Below are 20,653 nucleotides of genomic sequence, written 5' to 3'. Positions count from 1 at the left end.
CTGTCCCACAAATAAATACATAATTTTATTAAAAATGTACATGGAAGCACAAGACCCAAGAATAGATAAAACACTCTTGAAAGAGATAAAAATATGTGAATTACCTTACAAAATGTTAAAAAGTATTATAAAGATATAGTAATTAGGATAATGTGATATCGGTGCAGGCATAAATTAATGGAAGAGTGAAGACAGCCTTCCTTTTCTATCAGAAGAAAGCCCCGCATATGTTTAGAAATGGGATGTGTGATAGAACCTGCTTTATTGATCAATGGAGAAAGGATCACGCTTTCGAGAAATGGTTCTAGGACTACTGTTTATCCTTCTGCAGACGTGAAATCAATCTTTTACTTTATATCACATATGCAAAAGAAAATTCAGTCTTATCAGACTTCAAAGTGAAAAAATAAGCTTTAAAATTTTTAACAGATAACATAGAAGTTATCTTTACATGGTAAGTTAAAAGAGGTTAAGTCACACACACAAAGTAACAGTAAAATTTGTATTATCAAAGGATTCTATAAAGTAAAACTCGGGTTACAAACTGGGAGAAGATAGTGCAGCGCACACAGTATATAATGAAATCTTATAAGGACATCAAAAAACCATACACAATGAAAAGCAACAAAAGTCATGAAGATGCACATCCCAGAAGAGGAATCCTAAGAAAATAAACACATGAAAGGATACTTAACCTCAAAATTAATCAGGCAAAGGAAAATTAAAATCACCATGAAATACATTTTCATACCTATAATATTGGCAAATAATAAATTCTAACAATATCTACTGTTAATATGATGTGATATAAATGAAGCTTTTATAAAATTATGATGTGAATACCAACCACTTCAAGCATTTTGGAAAACAAATTATCATACTCGAACAAACTGGAACCTGTAACCCAATAATTTCACATGTGAGTCTTTCTCCTACAGAACCCCAGCACATGCACATTTATATAAAAATAGGCAAAATAGAACTAATAATTATGAGACAACCTGAATGTACATTAGCAAAAGAATAAATTGTGATATATTCATATTGTGTTGACACCACACAACAGGGAAATATTGCATCCTCAAACAACAAGGAGAGTGAATTTCAGGAACTTGATATGTAATAAAATTAAAAAGCAAATCAGATATGATTGTATGCAATGTAAATGCTATTTAAAAACCATGCCAAAAGTAAACAATGTGTTGCTTTGGCAATGAACAACATGCAGTCGTTCATGCAAAGTAAAAGACAAAAAAAGGTTAAACACAAATTTATCATCTAACTTCCTCTGAGCTGAGAGAAAACAGAATGGAATTCAGAATCACAGAATCACAGACAAATGTCGAAGGGGATGATGATCATTTTCTAAAACCACATGTTGGACACAGTATGCATGTGAATCATCATTCCTTCTATCTGAAACATAGTTAATATGTTTTTTCACTTACTCCACATTTAGAAACATACTTTTAAAGCAGAGCCAATAGGGGCCAGCACTGTAACATGTAGGTTAAGCCTCCTCCCATGATACCAACATCCCATGTGGGCACCAGTTCAAGTCCCAGCTGCTCCACTTCTAATCCAGCTCCCTGCTAATGCACCTGGGTAAACCAGTGAAGATGACCCAAGCGCTTGAGTCCCTATACCCACTTGAAGCTCCAGGCTCCTGATTATGACCTGGCCCAGCCCTGGTTGTTGCAGCCATCTAGGCAGTGAACCAGTGGATGGAAGATCTCTCTGTCTCTCCTCCTCTCTCTGTAATTCTCTTAAATAAAATACATCTTTAAAAAAATAAAAAGAGCCAATAACAGTATATGATACCTCCAAAATGGATGAAACAAAGTAATTCTACAGAATATAAAATATCCCAAAATAATTCAAATAGAATGGATTACTTGGAGGCGGCACTGTGGCAGAGTGAGGCTGCCGCCTGCAGTGCCGGCATCCCTTACAAGTCTCAGCTCCTCCACTTCCGATCCAGCTGTCTGCTATGACCAAATGCTTGAGCCCCCACACCCGTTTGGGAGACCTGGAAAAAGTTCCTGGCTCCTGGATTTGGATTGGCACAGCTCCAGCCATTGCAGCCATCTGGGGAGTGAATCAGCAGATGGAAGACCTCCCCCTCCCCCTCCCTCCCTCTCCCCCTCCCTCCTTCCCTCTCTCTCCCTCTCTCCCTCCCTCCCTCTCTCCCTCTCTCCCTCTCTCCCTCTCTGCCTCTCTGTAACTCTGCCTTTCAAATAAATAAATAAACCTTAAAAAAAAAAGGAATGGATTACTTGATTTTTTTGGCCTGTGTTTCTAACAATTGTGATAAGAATGGAAAAACAAAACCACAGAAGCACCAGCTAAATCATTTCTACTAAGGAACCCATCCTGCAGGTTGGTAGATAAGAAAACTTGAATGGGTATTAAAGGAACATAGAACATGGATGAGAATTTTCAGCCACTTATTTCAGTGTTTGTTGTTACATGAATAGTAATCTCATCACTTAAGCAACCAGAACGCTCAGTGAGTAAGTGTCCTGGTAAATTACTCTTTTGACTACTTATTTAAAATTAAACCTCGAGTTAATTGGAATATTATCTCTCCTTTTAATAGAAATCTCAAGATGACTGCAGATAGCACTGGATATTTAAGATCATCAACAAATGTACAAATGTGGCTCAAATCCTTGCTTACAAAATAATCCAGACCTTTGGAGCTAGGTCTCCCCAGAGATGCTCTGTTCCTACTCCCACTGGGCAGAGGTCTCACTGGCTCTGAATCTGCTATTTAGGAGCAAAGCTGAGATTGTCAAAAGGATGCTAAGTCTTTGGCATGAACAATGATTACTGTCTTCATAGTAAAAGACTTCAAAGCATACAGCAATGACTGAACAACCAAACACATACTTCTTCACTTTTCATTACAGAGCAGAAAAATGCACCAACTAGTGTATTCTAGAAGACAACTTACAATGACAAAAATAGGACTGTTTGCTGTGTCAAAGTTTAATGGCATTTGCTAGCACCAGTAAACAGAGAGAGCTGTAGTTCCAATTCAGCATGACGGTAAATAATCACCATTGTAAACAGGTCACTCTTTAAGGGCCTATAATGTTGTTCTATGAAAAACACTTAGAGCTGAAATCTGAATCAGGTAAGTGTTTCAGAGTGCTTATTATCATCAGTGAGGTCTAGGGTGAAACTCAGGGATATCAACAGGCAGGAATTAATCAAGATCAGCATTGATTTTACTTTCTATATTAATGCACAGCTATTTAGATATCAAAAAACCAAGAGCATTACATGGTTGCTTTGTGTTGATTTATGATTCATGTAATGACTGCTCTAGTTGAATCCATTTACTTGTCTAGAATTCAATATCATTGCACCTTGCTTTGCAACAGAATAAAAGGTGATTGCTTATGTCTTGGAAATCTTGTGTTATAGAATGCATGAATATATTTTTGGAACATAAATGCTACATCTCAATGTCACTGAAAATCCAGTGTCTAAAACTATGAAGCTGAAAGGTGAAGAAAATGGCGTGTTGAGTTTCTTGGAGAAATATGGAAAAGTAAGGTATTATTATAATTTACTGACAGTAAAATGCTTGCTCTTCTCACGAGTAATATATTTATTAGCATGGCCTCAATAGGAAACATACTCAGAATCTGGACCAATAAAACCAAAGATGGAAACAAGCAAGTTTATTTCTAAGAGACACACATCACACTGAAATGACAGAAACTGATACATTTTCCATTCTTTTAGGCAATTTACCTTCTTTAGGTAATTTAGGAAATTCTATTTCTTTGTCCATGGAAATTTCATGGGATTAGAGGCTAAGCGATTTGGAATCTTTTCTCAGGTCTGATTCATTACTTTGAGGATGTCACTTTGCCTCCCTTAGACTGCCTGTCTTTGGTAAGCTAACAAGAATGAATTATTTTTAGTTTTCCCAATCAGCTGTGATCCACCAGCATAGCAATATCTAAGGAAGTTTATGAGAATCCTAATCCTCTGGGCTGTCATCCGTGTTCCATATGTCCTAGAGATCTATATTTCTTTTCTTTATAAACTGCCCCAGGAGACGCTGATTCACAAACTCGTTCATAAGCCACATAATTTAAAAGAACCTTTTCATTCTGTGATTCAATGAAACTCACTGGTTGAACAAGCTGACAATTCGGAACACACTCGTTTTAGAATTATAAAAGACTGATGGCAATTCATTTAAACTTAACATTGGCACTGTACTGGAGAGAATGCCTTTGGAAATGTAACGACGTCCAGTTCTGTGCAACGGGTCAGGATCATGATTATGAACATAAAAAACATCAACGTAAGTAGGCATATACAGCCATTAGCAGACATGCTTGTGATATGAAAGGATCCACATGTGAACTGAAGAAATTAAAGTACGCTTTACATACATCTTATAGGATCTATTTCCATTTATAAGGGCAAATTTTATTTGATTGACACATGATTTGTTTTTATGAATATCTTTTATTTTATGAATATCTAGAACATAAGATTCACAATGACCATTTAGATTTCATTAAAGTGGCTTTCCCAGACCTCCCTGCTCCCTCTGTCCCCAGCCCATACAAATTAGCTACAAAACCTTTCTGTAGATTTTTAAACTGAATGACTTTGTGTGTGGAGTTATTTGGCATTATCTGAAAGAATGCTGGAAACAGTTTAAGATATTAAGAACAGCTAACATGCAGCTCTTCTCTCTGATAGTTATTAGACTACTGAGTCAATTGTGTGTGGAGACTAGTCCAGCAGCTTTCTCAAGAGCCACTTTCCTATTCACAGGGGCCAGAGACTGTGTTGAATTCTTCTCAAAGCAAAGCTGCATCATTCACGTGCATTTTACAGGAAAGATAATACATAACTTCCACATGATCAAAAAAAAAAAAAAAGTTATCCAGTCTTCCAGGACTGTCCTTGCCAAAGGTTGGTTCTTACTGGAGTTTTGGATATGGATCATGCCTCCCTAATGAGTCCACACTAAAGTTCTCTCAGATTCTGGCTTTAGCCTCCACACAATCAAAAGCCAATAGAAAGGACACGGAAGCCTCAGCACTGCGTTGGCCTTGCCTCATCTCCCTGCAGGGTAGCTGAGCAGTAGAACAGTTAGGCTAGGAGTTGCCTCCTCTTCATGAGAAATGTTGGCATAAGAGATCCAAAGATCTTGTTAAAAACAAAGAAAGCAGCAAGATTCGAAATAATAAACATAGCAAGTCTTGGTTTTCATAATTTTTCTTCCTGATTTTCCCATTGTCTTCCCTAAAATTTTAATTATGTGTTTATAAGATTTAGCTACAATGTTATTTATACTTCATCACTCTGAATCTTGCACAAAAGAGAACGTGTGTTGTCTGGGCCCAAAAATTCTCTGAGAAGTGGCAACTCCAGGATGTTTTTGTGGTTGGAGTCGTGACTGTGAGAAGCCAGCGAGGGAGGGTGGAACTAAGGAAAAGCATCCTTATCTCTGGTCATTTTCCCAAGCTGCCTCACTGCAGCTCTGAAACCCTGAGAGCGCTGCATTTTGCTTTTTGAAATGAGAGAAACTCTCAGAGAGCCTTAGAAGAAAAGTTTAAAATTTAAAAATGGCAAAGAAACCAGAGAATGACACAGCTGATTTGATTTCAGAGAGATCACCCTGGAGGCAGCAGGAAGAACGGATTGGAGAAGGATGAGACTTGAAGGTCAGAGGCTCTGGAACTAGGTTTTACATTTGCACAAAGTCAACGATGGCAGGCGTGGAAAACAGGATTGAATTGCAAGGATTTGAATGTGGTATCTGCCATTGCTAATGAAATTCAATATGTTTGGGCATGCAGAAAAGGATTCTAAGCATCTGCCTTGGGAAAATAAGTAGATGGTACTGTGCTTTGCCAACAACAACAAGGAATTCAGGAAAACGGAATTTTGGTGTAATGATCAGCTTGTGTTAAGGCAAAATTGGAATTGCCATGGCAAATCCTTGTGAAAACATTTATTTAATCATCAGTTTTATATGTGGTATCATATATATATATATACACACACATATGTACTCACATATATGCACAGATATAATATATGCATATATAAAATACACATATATATGTATATATACATGCATATGAGGGTGCTTTCAATAGGTTATGGTGAGGAAATGGAGATACCGTACATTTTCTGTGAATATTTGAAGACTGTGTGTGTGTGTGTGCATGTGACAGAGAGAGAGAGAGAGAGAGAGAGGAGAGAGAAACATCTATGTCTTAGAGACAGATTTGGGACTCATCAACTTATGGGCTGCCCTATGTATGTGCCAAGAAAGAAGACTACAAAGGATCTACAAAAATTGATAATAGTAATTGTTAACAGTAATTGGAGACTGATAAATGATAATATGAGTGTAATGGTGAGGAAAAACATTTGAATTTCAAAGTTGAAGAGTAAATTATAAGTGAGAAATTCGAGAGCAGAAACAAAATTACCCTTTGGGATCATGTGTTTGAAAAGGAAGGAAAGTGACAGAAAAGGAGGATCAAAAGGAGTTTGACACAGAAATCTTAGGCATATTTGGGGGGGGGTGGGAACAGTAGAGAAGTCATGTTTGAAGACAGTAGGAAAAAGAATGAAACGATGTAATCTACGATGAAACTGATTTCGGTGTAGACAAAAGGGTAGAGATCTCCTCAGTGTACTACAGCCAAGGAAGCCAGAATGGGAGGATGTCCAGATAGTTTCCAGATAGTTCAGGAGAAGGGCAAAAAGTCTTAAATTTTATACAAGATTATTTTACATTGGGCCCAGAGCTGTGGTATGGTAGGTTAAGCCTCAACCTGCAGCACTAGCATCCCATATCGGCATCAGTTTGTGTCCTGGCTGCTCCTCTTTAGATCTAGCTCTCTGCTTATGGTCTGGGAAAGCAGTAAAACATGGCCCAAGTGCTTGGGCCCCTACACCCAACGTGGGAGACCCAAAGGAAGTTTCAGGCTCCTAGCTTCAGATTGGCCCAGCTCCAGCCATTGCGGCCATTTGGGGAGTGAACCAGTGGATGGAAGACTTCTCTGTCTCTCCCTCTCTGTGTCTATAACTCTGCTTCTCAGATAAACAACAAAAGAAATTAATTTTAAAAAACTTTCCATAAAAATTTTTTTTGACAGGCAGAGTGGAAAGTGAGAGAGAGAGAGACAGAGAGAAAGATCTTCCTTTTTCCATTGGTTCACCCCCCAATGGCCACTGCAGCCAGCGCACCACGCTGATCCAAAGCCAGGAGCCAGGTGCTTCTCCTGGTCTCCCCATAGGATGCAGGGCCCAAGCACTTGGGCCATCCTCCACTGCACTCCCGGGCCACAGCAGAGAGCTTGTCAGGAAGAGGAGCAACCGGGACAGAATCCGGCGCTCCGACCAGGACTAGAACCCGGTGTGCCGGTGCCACAGGCAGAGGATTAGCCTATTGAGCCGCGGCTCTGGCCTCTATAAAATTTTAATTTCTTTTTGAAGTATTACATATCTATAGTAATTTTTAATGCAAAACATTTAAAAGAAAAAGCAGCGTATCCCTATGGGTATAAATAAAATTGTCCCTTCTCCTTGCCACCTCTTGGAAGTATGCCCAGAGTGAAAAATGTCTGTAATCCTTCATGCACTAGGCAGGTCACAAATATCCTTTGTTAAACTTTGAGTTTGAGCTTTTTCATTTCTTTCTTCCTTTTCTCCTGAACTATTTAATGCCCATGGTCCTCATCAGTACCACTGAATATTTTTTACATTTTCCTAATGTTTCCCCCAATATGATTTTTCTTTCATTTTAACTTACTATATGAGAAAGCAAGAGCCCCATTCTCCTCATGTTTATAATTCCAGAGCCTGACACTGCGGACTATGATTTTCCAGCAGAACGTCCTGTGATGGTAAAAAAGTTTCCCTGTGTGAAACTAAAGAATCCTTCTCTTAATTTTAATTACTGTGTGGATAGAATTCACTGTATCGAGCAGCACACACTGGTTAAAAGAATTATTTTTAGTTGGAGTTTTGGTTGGTTGATTTTTGCCTTTTTTTTCCTTTTATATGTGTTTTCCAAGATTTAAATTAGAGAAAGGAGACAAAAGGAGAAAAGAAAAAATTAAACCAAACAAAGGAACTCAGAACCACCTCAATCCTAATTGCTATTTTGTCAAGCAATCAGTAAGTCTCAAAAGACATTGGCAAAGACGACCCTGAGTCACCTGCAGAACAGAAGAGTGCCAGAAAACTTATGCAAGTTCCATCAACTTTATTTTTAACAACAATTCTAAGAGATAGGTATCACATTCTTGCACTACAGACATTAAGGTATTGAGACTCAGAAATGATAACTATATTAACTATATTCCCAAAAGCTTCTAAATGAAACATCTAGAATTATAGCCTCAATCAATGGCAATGCCCATGATCTTGGTCCCCAATATGATGCCTAATGTATATTCATCACACTCAGTACTCTAAGAATGCACATATAATTATAGAAAAGATTGTTATAAAATATTTGAAAAATGAGCAAATCTTTCTAGCACATAAAGGGGATAAATCTTTAGTTAATTAAAAAATAAATATCTGTTCTCCAAATGTCTCATGGCCTAACAATTCAGAACAGATATGATGATATCATATTCATTTTCATAGTACAAATTTAGTAAAAATAGTCAAATCCTAGAACATTTTTACATGGCATACATTAAATTCTCTTATCATTTTCTCAAATAAATTTGCTACATTAAATCTGAAAGAAACACGAAATCATTGGATTGAACCGATAGGAAGAAATTATTTTCTGTTACCTCTAAAGAATAAGATTATAAAATGTTGTCCTACCTTCTGGTTTCATCCTAATCTATGGCATATTCTCATTATATGTATGACAAACTCTATAATTTCTTCTCTAGTTCAAGTCCCCAGTGTTATAGTAAAAATATACATATCTGTTTTATATTTTCAAAATATTCTTCATCTTTACTAAAGAAATACACTGAAATGCTGCTGTCAATGTATCCTAAGGCTCAAAGAAATGTGATGGTCTAATGATTGGTGACATGGCCAAAAGGATACACTTACTATCTCCCAATATCTATAAATAAACTGATTTTTTTAAAGTCCCATGAAATGAAACTTTATTTATATCTTAATTATCCAATTTCTTAGAAGTAACATTTGCTAGGATTAGAATCTGTTTAGTGACAGGTATTTCTCAAACATTATCTTATGAAAAATATTTTAACACTAGAATTCTTCTTTGCCTTCAGTAGCCTCTCCCAGGGTTTCTGCCTCCAGGCCTTAGGCTCCTTCTGTGTTAGAATCGTGTGCCCTGTTCTGGAGGCAACCTTCTCATGTTCCTCCATATTGTGGCTGGGAAGCAAAGGGGTGCATGAGTAGACAGGACAGAACCTCAGCTCTCTTTCTTCTGTGACTTTTAAAGTTTTCCTTGGCATAACGAAACTGAGAGTTGTGATGACTGTTATTGTCTCTGCTAAACATAGACCCTAATTGAGAAAATCATAGGATAAAACCCATAGTGACGTCCTGCTTCAAATGAAATACTGATACCCTCTCATCCTGACAAGGGTAGCCGAGACACACTGCATTTAACACTCAGCCAGCCGTCTGGGGATTGAACTCTGTTATTTCAGTTGTCAGTGCAAACAAAACCAGAGAGAGATGAATTAAGGGGAAAGCAAAAACTTCTGCATTTTGTGTTTCCCCAAGCAAAACTGCCTTATTAGGGAAAAGAATGCGTTTTACTAAATGCGTCAATTCAATCAAGAATGTGTGACACTGCTTTTCTAAGAGAATCATTTCAGAGTTAACATTCTTTTTTTTCATCCTATTCCCGCTTGTATGTATCAAAACTCATACTGATTAATGAGCTCTGAGTTGCAAAACAGGATTTATATTTTGCACCTGTCTGTCAGTCATTGTCCACAAGTTAAAGGAGTTAACATTCTTTATCTGATTCAGGTCTGATTCAGTACACATTTATTGAATTTTTTTAGATAAAAGCCTGCAATTGATTTATTACATTAAAATATGTCGTGTGTTACTATAAGCCTCATTGTTGCTTCAATGATAAGGAATAGAAGAAAACAGCAGAGGAATCTAAAACACCAGGGTCTTCCATCAATTTTAGATGGAAAAACCCATAGATGACTGTCCACACTACCTGATAACTCCACACTGTGAAAATACACAGTAACTGGGAGTAAACAAGTCACAGAAAAATAAAGCCTAGGGCGGGCATTTGGCACAGAGGTAAGATGCCACTTGGTACCACTGCATCCCATACTGGAGAGCCAGGGTTTGTGTCCCGGCTGTGGCTCCAGTCACATCCATCACACCCTGGGAGGCAGCTGGTGACAGTTCAAATACTTGGGCCCCTGCCACTCACATGGGAGACCTAGATTAAGTTCCTGGCTCTCTGTTTTGGCTTGGCCCAACCCTGGCTGTTATAGGCATTTAGGGAATACACCAGCAAATGGAAGATATCTCTCTCCCCTCTCTCTCTGCTTCTCAAATAAAATTAGAAATGTAAATGTTTTCAAATTTGTTTTTAAAATATAGAACTTAATCTGCTATGGCCTGGGAAAGCAGTAGAAGATGGCCCAAGTCCTTGGGCCCCTACACCCGCATGGGAGACCCAGAAGAAGCTCCTGGCTCCTGGCATCAGGTCAGCACAGCTCCAGCCATTGCAGGCATTTGGGGAGTGAACCAGTGGATGGAAGATCTCTCTCTCTCTCTCTCTCTCTTTGTAACTCTGCCTTTCAGATAAATAAATAAACCTTTTTCAAAAAAAAAAAAAAACATAGAGCTTACATAGATAGTTTACGTATCATAGCAGTTATATTAGACAACGTTTTCATGGTAAGTGTTAACTAAAGCACTGGAAATTTAAAGTATTTGGTGTAATAAGTAGAAGAAGTCACTGACAATCAGGTGAAAACCAACCTTTGTCTTTCCATAAAATAACTTCTCTTGTTCAGTAAGGTAAGCCTCTAGGTATACACCCTCATAATGGAATACACAAATGGTGAATTTGAAGAAACTCAACAGATGGCAGTCAGTACCACGCTAGGGAATGTAATTACTCTAAAATAGAAACACATAGTGGACTATCCAGTGGCCTGCCCAGAACCCCCATACCTGCTGATGCATCCGTCTCCCAGCCGTTTTGAGAGTTCACTTTGGTGCCTCACAACCATCCCTTCCTTAGAAAACTGCCTCCTAACAGAGGCGGGCACCGAGGGTACCAATGGCTGCCCCTTGCTTCAATCACTCCGACCCACTGCTCTGTGGAAAAAGTTGTGCCGCTGAGCGCCCTGTGCATCAGAGTGGATGCCAGCACCGCAGGCAGAGGATTAACCAAGTGAGCCATGGCTCTGGCCCCGGATTCCCTGCCTTACATTCTGCTTCCAAGCAATTCTCACCTAACACACATAGCACCATTAAGACTTTAAACTGGGCCGGCGCCGCGGCTCACGAGGCTAATCCTCCGCCTTGCGGCGCCAGCACACCGGGTTCTAGTCCCGGTCGGGGCGCCAGATTCTGTCCCGGTTGCCCCTCTTCCAGGCCAGCTCTCTGCTGTGGCCAGGGAGTGCAGTGGAGGATGGCCCAGGTGCTTGGGCCCTGCACCCCATGGGAGACCAGGAAAAGTACCTGGCCCCTGCCATCGGATCAGCGCAGTGCGCAGGCCGCAGCGTGCCGGCCGCGGCAGCCATTGGAGGGTGAACCAACGGCAAAAGGAAGACCTTTCTGTCTCTCTCTCTCACTGTCCACTCTGCCTGTCAAAAAAATAAATAAAAAATAAAAAAGACTTGAAACTGGTTGTAAAAAAGCAGTGACAGGGGCTGGCATTGTGACATAGCAGGTAAAGCAACTGCCTGCAAACACAGGCATTCCATATGCTTACCTGTTCCAGTCTGGGTTGCTCGACTTAAGATCCAGCTCGCTGGCTAATGCACTTGGGAAAGCAGCTGAAGATGGCCCAAGTGCTTGAGCCCCCCACCCACTTGGGCACCTCCTAGCCCCTCCCACCTACTTTGGAGACCAGGAAGAAGCTCCTGGCTCCTGGCTTTGGATCAGCCCAGCTCTGGCCATTGAGGCCATTTGAGGAGTGAACCAGTGGATGGGAGAATCATATTTCTCTTTTTCTCTCTCTCTCTCCCTCTCCCTCTCCCTCTCCCTCTCCCTCTCCCTCTCCCTCTCCCTCTCCCTCTCCCTCTCTCCCCATCTCTGTAACTCTGACTTACAAATAAATATAAATTAATTTTTTTTTTAAAAAAAGCAGTGGCAAATTGAAGAGATTATATGAAGGAGAATATGGAAAGAAACTGTTAGTAAGGTTTTCCACTGAAGCTGCGATAGTGATTATAATCTATCTACAATTTCAATTCCAACACCTATTTTTAAAATGTATTTAGGAATCAGCAATACAGAGTGCCACTGTTCTATTTAGTTAATGGAAGATTTGGGGGGAAAAAAGATGTTAGTTCCCTTGCCTTCTTTGTAACCCTGAGCTTTCTAACAAGAAAAAAAAAAAAAAATCTAAGCAGGCTTAGTGGTTGGTCAGGATGTTTTTTCTTTTACTTTTTTTTTTTCCTTCCAGTAAGAAAATGAAGGATTGCTTTTAAAAAATCTAAACGAATCTCAAATACAATTGTCTGTGTTTTGAATCAGTGTTTGACTCAAAACACTTTTTTATTGGGATCCTCCATGGTTGTTTATTTGTGTCTGGAAACTTCCATTGACAGGGAAGGACCACATCTACTGGTGTTCCCTCTATGATTGGCACAGAGTCAGAACATAAATATCTGTGGTGTGGTGGCAAGTATCACTCAGGCATTAGCACCTACAGGTTGGCAGTGCATGACCTAAAAACCAGCCCAGAGCCTTCTCCTTCTCCCCATCTCCTAGGACCTATCCAAAGCTGTGCTTACTTCCTGGAGATCTTGTATTTTTAATATTTAAATAATGTAATAATATTCATGTCACAGGCCATGCAGGAATCTAAGATATAATGCATTTAGCATAAAAACCCTAGGTGAATATTAGCTACTTAGTAGAAATAGTAGTGTTATCATCTGAAGCTTAGGCTCCATCCATAAATATCATCAGAAGACAGTTTTCAAAGTAACAGAGGAATTTTTTGCAAGACTTCTCACTGTGCAATCCGTAGCAAATTAGTGGTCAGTCTCAGGATGGCCACAGCCAGCATGAACATTTTGTTATAGGGACATACAAGATTCAATAATAAAAGAACTGACCATCTTTTAATAAATTAAGTAATTAATTTTATTTAGAAAGGCAGAGACAGAGATCCCCGTTCTAACAGTTCAATCTCAAAGTGCCCCTGGGACTAGACTGAACCAAAGCCGCAAGCCAGGAATTTAATTCAGATCTCTCACATGGTCCATGGGGACTCAAGTATTTGACCCATCGCTGCTGTTTCCCAGAGTGGCATTAGCCAGAAGCTGAACTATGAGAGAAGCCAGGACTCAAAGCTACGTACTTGATGTGGAATGCAGCTGTCCCAAGCAGCATCTTTTGCAGCAACAAACACTTGCCTCATAGAACCAATTCTTATGCAAAGAACTTGATTAAAAGATATATTATAAATGACCAATACAGGAATAAATGTGTCACTTTTAGCCACAGTTCTTTGCGCAGCTGTCTAACTGTACTAATAATATATTTATTCTTTTCAGTGGAAAATTAAACTTAAGTCCTTCATTCAAATGAGAAATAGTAATTCTTACAAAGCACAATTTTTTTAATGACGACTCCTAAATAAATCTAAAGAGAACACAGGAGAGTTGAATTTTAACCATTCATACGTTAAAGCAGAACGGAAGCAGACATGATAGTGGTTAATACACCTTTGTCCCCCATCAAAATCTAGGTTTCAATTGTGCTCTCCTGACTCCAACTTTCCACCAAGGCAGACACTGAGAGGCAATGGTGATGGCGCAAGTAACTAGGCTCCTATCACTTATGTGGCAGACCTGATTACATTCCTGGTTCCTGCCCTCTACCTTGGCACAGCCCTGGTTGTTTCAAGCATTTGAGGAGTGAAACAGTGCATGGTAGCGTCTCTCTCTCTCTCTCTCTCTCTCTCTCTGTTACTCTTTGTCTCACAATTCTGCTTCTGAAGTAATTTAAAAAAAAATAATCCAGGTGTATAATTGGAATTGAAACATAACAGTGACAAAAAGTAAAATAAAAGATAATAAAAATAGTACTGAATTTATGAAATAGAGTGCAAAAAAGGAAAACAACCAACAATAGAGTACCAGGAAAGCTATCCTAGCCCGTTGCAAATAGAAGTTGTTGTTGCCATTACAGAATAATCAGATAAAATGTTAGACAGTCTTCATGAAATTTGTCAAATTTCTCTTTATACTGATTATTAGCTATTATTAATGTAGAAATAGAGACAAAAGGCTCCCGAACATTCCACACAATTTCATAAGATACACTGCAGAGAGAGATCAACCGTATCCTAAGGATGTGTTAACACACTAAGGATGTGCCTTAGTGGACATATCCCTGGGGGAGGGAGGCCTCTAATTCTTGGTGGGAGGGGTCTCATTTCTGAAGGGAGATGCCTATTGGTGTTCTTCAAGCAGGGGGAGCCCAGCTGGTGGGCTTGTAGGTAGTCTCACACCAGGGGGAGGAGCCATAACGTGTGGAGGAGAGGCTGTGCCAACAGGTGGGGGATCCTGCTGGGGCTCCAGCAATGTTGGCTGTAGCAGCAAAAGCAGCGGCTATTACAGTGCCTCTTCCCTGTGGAGTCATGACCTTCTGTAATGGCCCTCTCACTCCTCAAACAGAGCCTTCCACTCCAGCATGAGCCAGGGAAACTGGGACTCTGGCTGGTACTCCTCTGCCAGCAGTCCTGCCAATCCCCAGGCCCTCCTGCGGCTCCAGCAAGTGGTATGCAAGCAATGCCAAACTGTTTGGAAAGTGGCCCCTCCAATCATAGGAGAGACTTCTCCCTGCACAGACCCAAACCCTGCTTTTCTTCATGCTCTGCTTGCTTCACATTCTTTGGCTTTATCATCCTGAATCCATCACAATCACTAAGAATCAAATTCACAAGCTTGTCAAACACCTTAAAAGAAGACTCCGCTGTCTTGCAGGAGATGAACTCATTCTGTAGTCAGTGCTAGTCTTGCCCACAGTCATGATCGATGTTCCATCAAATCCAAAATCTGCAGTCAAACTTTAGGACCCTCAAGACATAAGGGAAGGCTGTAGTTAAAGGTATGACGGCAAGTTTTCCAGCAATGATGCAAGCTGGCCAGAAGCTTCACAGGCAGCAGATGGAGCCAGGAGAATCCAGGGCTGCCTTGACCAGCTCTTGGGCTCTCTGCTGAGAATGCTGGTCTCAGTGCCACCTGGAAATCCAACATGTGAACTTGGGGATGCTGAGAACCTCTCCAGACTTTCACTTTCAGTATGCATTGGTATAAGCAATCCCTTGCTGGTTCCATTGAGGTTTTTGTTTTGTTTTCAAGATTTTGTTTTTTCATGTGAAAGGCAGAGTTACAGACAATGAGAGGGAGAGACCTAGAGGAAGGTCTTCCATCTGCTGGTTCATTCCCCAAATGGCCGCAACAACCAGAGCTGGGCCCATTTTCTGGGTCTCCCATGTGGGTGCAGGGGTCCAAGCACTTCAGCCATCTTCCTCTGCTTTCCCAGGCCCATTAGCAGGGAGCTTGACCAGAAGTGGAGCAGCTAGCTTTTGAACTGCCTCCCATATGGAACGTGGACACTGCAGGTGGAGGCTTAACTTACTACGCCACAGATCCAGCCCCTTTTTATTTGTTTGTTTATTTTTTTTTTCCATCATGTTGCTGACTGCTCCACAAGCAGAGGCATCAGGTATCTCTGGCAGCCCTGCAGCAATACCACTTGGCCATTTTTTAGAAGATTTATTTATTTATTTACTTGGAAGACAAAGTGACACAGATGAAGAGGGAGAGACAAAGATCTTCCATTTGCTAGTTCATTCCTCAAATGGTCACAATGGCCTAGGCTGGGCCGGGCCAAAGCCAGGAATAGAGTTTCATCTGGTTCTCCCACATGGGTGCAGGGGTCCAAGCACTTTGGCTATTTTCTCCTGCTTTCCGAGGCACATTAGCCAGGAGCTGGATTGGAGGTGGAGCAGATGGGACTCAAACTGGTGCTCCTATAAGATACTAGCATCACAGGTGGCAGTTTACCCTGCTGCACCACAATGCTGATCTGTTGCCCATTTTTTAATGCCCATTACAACTCTGTCCTCTTGAGTTTCCTAGTTTTGTCTTATATAATATTATTCTATGTGAAATCTGCATTCATACCCTTATCTACTTAATTGCTTACATAAAGTTCTTCTTTGAGACATATTTTAATGTCACAATTTATTAAAGTTAAAATTTTTAAGAAAATTTTTAAGTTAAAATTTCTGTCAAACCATTGTTAAATATCTTTTTATTGTTATTCAATATTCTTCATAAGAGAATAATTTCTTTTTTGATATTATTACTGAGAAAATCTTATAATTCTCATGAACTAGCATGCTTTTATCATCAAAGAACATATTACATAATTCATCATAACCAAAGGCTAATATTATAAAAGGGAAATGTATTGACCATATGGTGAGACAGAATCGTGGTTATATTCATAGGAAAATGTGATTTCTCTATATATGAGTTCACTCAAAATTCAATTGGTAAAGTCATTGGGCTTCAGTGTCAGTGACTAATCCTGGGAGATCCCTGGCTCCACCTCTTGTTCTATGATTCTGAAAAGACAGTGAGGGTAAGTTTGACACGAGGGAAGAATGTAAGTCCCCAGATTTCACAGGCAGAAAACAGGCTAAGAAAATTGCTCAGCTGCACCACTTGGAACTTTTCAAGAAAAAGAAATGGTACCTCTGAAAGCTGTGCTGAGGCCCAAAATGCAAACAGGTCCTTGACAAAAATATATGTAACAATGACAAATGAGCATGTGAAAGATATTCAAAACCATCAGTCACTAGGGAAATACAAATTAAAACTGCAATGAAATATAACTATATAACCACTAAGATGGCTAAAACCAAGTCATAAAATAAGTGTTGACAAGGTTGTTGAGAAATTTGAACTTTCACACGCTGTTGATGGGAATGTCAAATGGCACTTTGAAAACAATTCGTAAACATCTAATAAATTTAAACATATATTTATCATAGAACCACCTCCACTTCTACAAATTACCTAAGAGATAGGAAAATATATGTTTCCAGAGGACTGGTACTCAAATATTCATAACAGGTATATTCGTGATAGCCAACAGCTAGATACAAATGTCCATCAACTGGAATGTAGAAATAAACATGTAGTATAGACATTCAAAAATATTACTCAACAAGATGAAAGAAAGAAGTACACAAACAATATGGATGAATCTCTACAGCATTATGGTGACGGAAGCTCTACATAAATGACTATAAGCTCTACAGATCTGTTGTATGAATTATTGAAAAGGTAAACCAACTATATTTTAAAAATTTAGTGTTTGCCAAGGTCAAGGGGTTGGGGCAAGGAGATTGAAGGCAAAGAGACTCAGAAAGTACTTGTTGGAGTGATGGGAGTATTTTACAACATGATTGTGGTGGTTATATTGCTACATATTGTTGCTAGAACTCAGAAAATTGTAACCCTTAAGATTGGTGCACTTTGATATAGTTAAACCATACTTCTATGGTAAGAAAGCTCAACTCCAAAACATGGTGTAGATACGTAGATAGTAAGACCCTCCCTGAGAATGATCCTGCGGGGGAAACAGGACACACAGCAGACTCATAGAATGGCAGCACTCCTGCCTCAGAATCAACCCTTGGGACATTCGGATCTGGCTAAAAGGTCCATGAGAGTCTCACAGGCATGGAAAGCCATGACACAGTGGCAAAAAAACAATCTAAATGAAAGATCCTGGTGAACAAGACCCCAGCAGAAGGAACAGGCCATCAAGGAGAGAGGCATCTTTCTCTGAAGGGAGGAAGGAACCTCCACTGTGATAGGGGCTTCCATAGCTAGACAGCTCATAGCAAGAGTCTTGGGTGATTGCTGACGTCATAAATAAGAGTGCCAACTGTTAAATCAACAACGGGAGTCACTGGGTACATGCTCCCCACGTAGGATCTCTGACCTTAATGTGTTCTACTACGAAACTTAAAAACAATACAACTAGTCGAACAATACCCTATACCTTGTGCGGTTGTGTGAGTACAGCCAGTTGAAATCCTTGCTTAGTATATACTAAGTTGATCTTCAGTATATGAAGGTAATTGAAAATGAAACTCGATGAAGGGCCGGATGGGAGAGGGAGTGGGAGAGGGGAGGGCCACGGGAGGGAGGGAGGTTGGGGGGGAGAAGCCACAACAATACAAAAGTTGCACTTTGTAAATTCACATTTATTAAATAAAAACAAGATAACTATATAACAAACAAAAAAAGAAAAAGAAAAAAAAAAGAACTTAATACTTTACCCTTTTAGTATTTTTTATGTTCTACTTAAAACTATTGGTTGAACTCTGTAATTAATACACAATTACTCTTAGGTGTTTAATTAATGCTATAACTAGTACTCAAATAGTATTTTACACTTTGTGTTTCTGTGTGGGTGCAAACTGTTGAAATCTTTACTTAATATATGCTAAACTGATCTTCTGTATATAAAGAGAATTGAAAATGAATCTTGATGTGAATGGAAGGGGAGAGGGAGTGGGAGAGGGGAGTGTTGTGGGTGGGAGGGAAGTTATGGGGGGGGAAGCTATTATAATTCATAAGCTGTACTTTGGAAATTTATGTTCATTAAATAAAATAAAATATAAATATAAAAAAAGACCCTCCCTAGTTTGTATTCTGGTTTGCCTTATCTGAATATTTCTCTTTAGTGTTTTCTCCATTCAAAGTAAGGGAATATTTAACAGGTTCATGGGATGTGCATATTATGAAAAAAATATATGGAATTCAAAATAAACATATTTGAATTCACTTTTCCCATGATCCTTCTGAAACTCCCTTGTATGATGGAGGTGGAAAGATGGGTCACACAGTTAATATGACAGCTAAAATGAGAATCTTGTATAAGACAATAGTAATTTGAACAGAAAGACATTTTAATCAAAAATATGCATTAATGATTTTCATGACTATTTACGCCTTCCTATGCAGGCATTTACCCTTGGCACATATCCAACAAAGTCATTCTTTTCTGAGTCATGTGTCCCAAATGACGTACTTGAAGACATTTACAATTGTCATATTACATTTTCAAATGCGCTTTTGAGTCAGAGTGACACAAGAAACCAATATTACCAGCAGTTGGCAAAAATTAACAGATTGCTGTCACTTTGTCCTGTTTTATTCTATTTCTGTTCCTCTCATTTTGCTTAAAAAATTAAAATATTTCTTTAGAGTAACAGAACTCACATTTTAGGGCAAAATGACATGTAACCAACTTTGCATTTCATTCTTTTTGCCAGAGCAGGTAAAAGTAATCCAAACTGAGAAATCAAAATGCAAGAAGCAACTTCAAGGGAGAGGGGAGTTACAATAAAAGGCATCCAGAAAAACAATGCAGAAAGAATTTTTAATAATACTTATTTGAAAAAAAAGCAAGTTTATTAGAGTCAGGAACCTCCAGCCAGAGTGGTGTGGAGGGGGCTCCAAGAAAGGAAAAATCTAAAGGAGCTGGCGGTACTGGGGTTTTAAAGCACAATTTGGGGGAAGAAAAAAAAATTATCTAACTTGACATTAAGTTACAAGGCAAGGATAAAACCCATCAAAAGGCATTATCTGTAATCTTCTTTGCTGACGGGTGGGATAGGTAACTTGTTTTTACAGTAAACTGTGAGCATAGAAGGATGGAATCCTCACTCCCTTGCTATTCTTACGGTAAACAAAGCTTTCAAGGAGTGAGCAGGCAGGCACTTTTGACCTTGCTAAAGATAACTTTTGGGAAAAAAAGAATTTTGCACCCTAAATTTCCACTGGAACCAACCTGACTGCTCCTCACATTCCCTCCCCCAGAAGACTTGACCCCAACTTCTGTTAGGGGAACTGGGAGGTGACCACCCTGGCTCCTTCCTGCTGAAGAAAGACATCGTTGGGAATGGCAGTCAGGACAGGGTTCCAGCAGGAGATGGCTTCTCTCTCAAGGGAGATGCAGTGCCAGCTCGCAGAAACTGCTTGCATCCAAAGTTGCGTGTGCATGGTCATCTAGAATTTCACTGTTTCACATCTGGAGGGAGATTAAATACACATGGTCTAAAACAAAGAATAGAGTTATTCTTAGAGGACCTAAGAGAGATGCTGTCTAAACCATGAGGAAGTTTTCCCATTGAGAGGCAAATAGAAACTGACAGAAGGGGCTTTATAATAATCAGGCAGGCTTTAAGGCCTGGCCAGGTAGAAGGCCCAGACCTATCTATCTCTTCATATGGGATACAGGAAGAGACATCATAAGGGAGGTGTGAGCCTCCTTAAGGAAGGCACCCTGCTGACTTCTGTTACCTCAGTGGCCTGAGAGGAGAGCTGGCCTGAATGTACGGCAGGTGGCAGCTCTCAAAGGAAATGTACAGTCCTGCTTGGCCATCCCC

At 39.7% G+C, this 20,653-nt stretch overlaps 2 pseudogenes; both read right to left on the bottom strand.

Moving 5' to 3' along the window:
- Positions 1–9,849: 9,849 nt before the first annotated feature.
- Positions 9,850–9,971, bottom strand: LOC127491922 (small nucleolar RNA SNORA40; annotated as a pseudogene).
- Positions 9,972–14,518: 4,547 nt separating this feature from the next.
- Positions 14,519–19,303, bottom strand: LOC108176917 (small nuclear ribonucleoprotein-associated protein B' pseudogene; annotated as a pseudogene).
- Positions 19,304–20,653: the final 1,350 nt, after the last annotated feature.

This window comes from Oryctolagus cuniculus, chromosome 3 (genome assembly GCF_051225735.1).
Source record: "Oryctolagus cuniculus isolate XC-2025 breed Fujian yellow rabbit chromosome 3, ASM5122573v1, whole genome shotgun sequence".
NCBI lineage: Eukaryota > Metazoa > Chordata > Mammalia > Lagomorpha > Leporidae > Oryctolagus > Oryctolagus cuniculus.
Note: the sequence above shows the minus strand (reverse complement) of the source record. Positions and strands in the feature narration are given on the sequence as shown.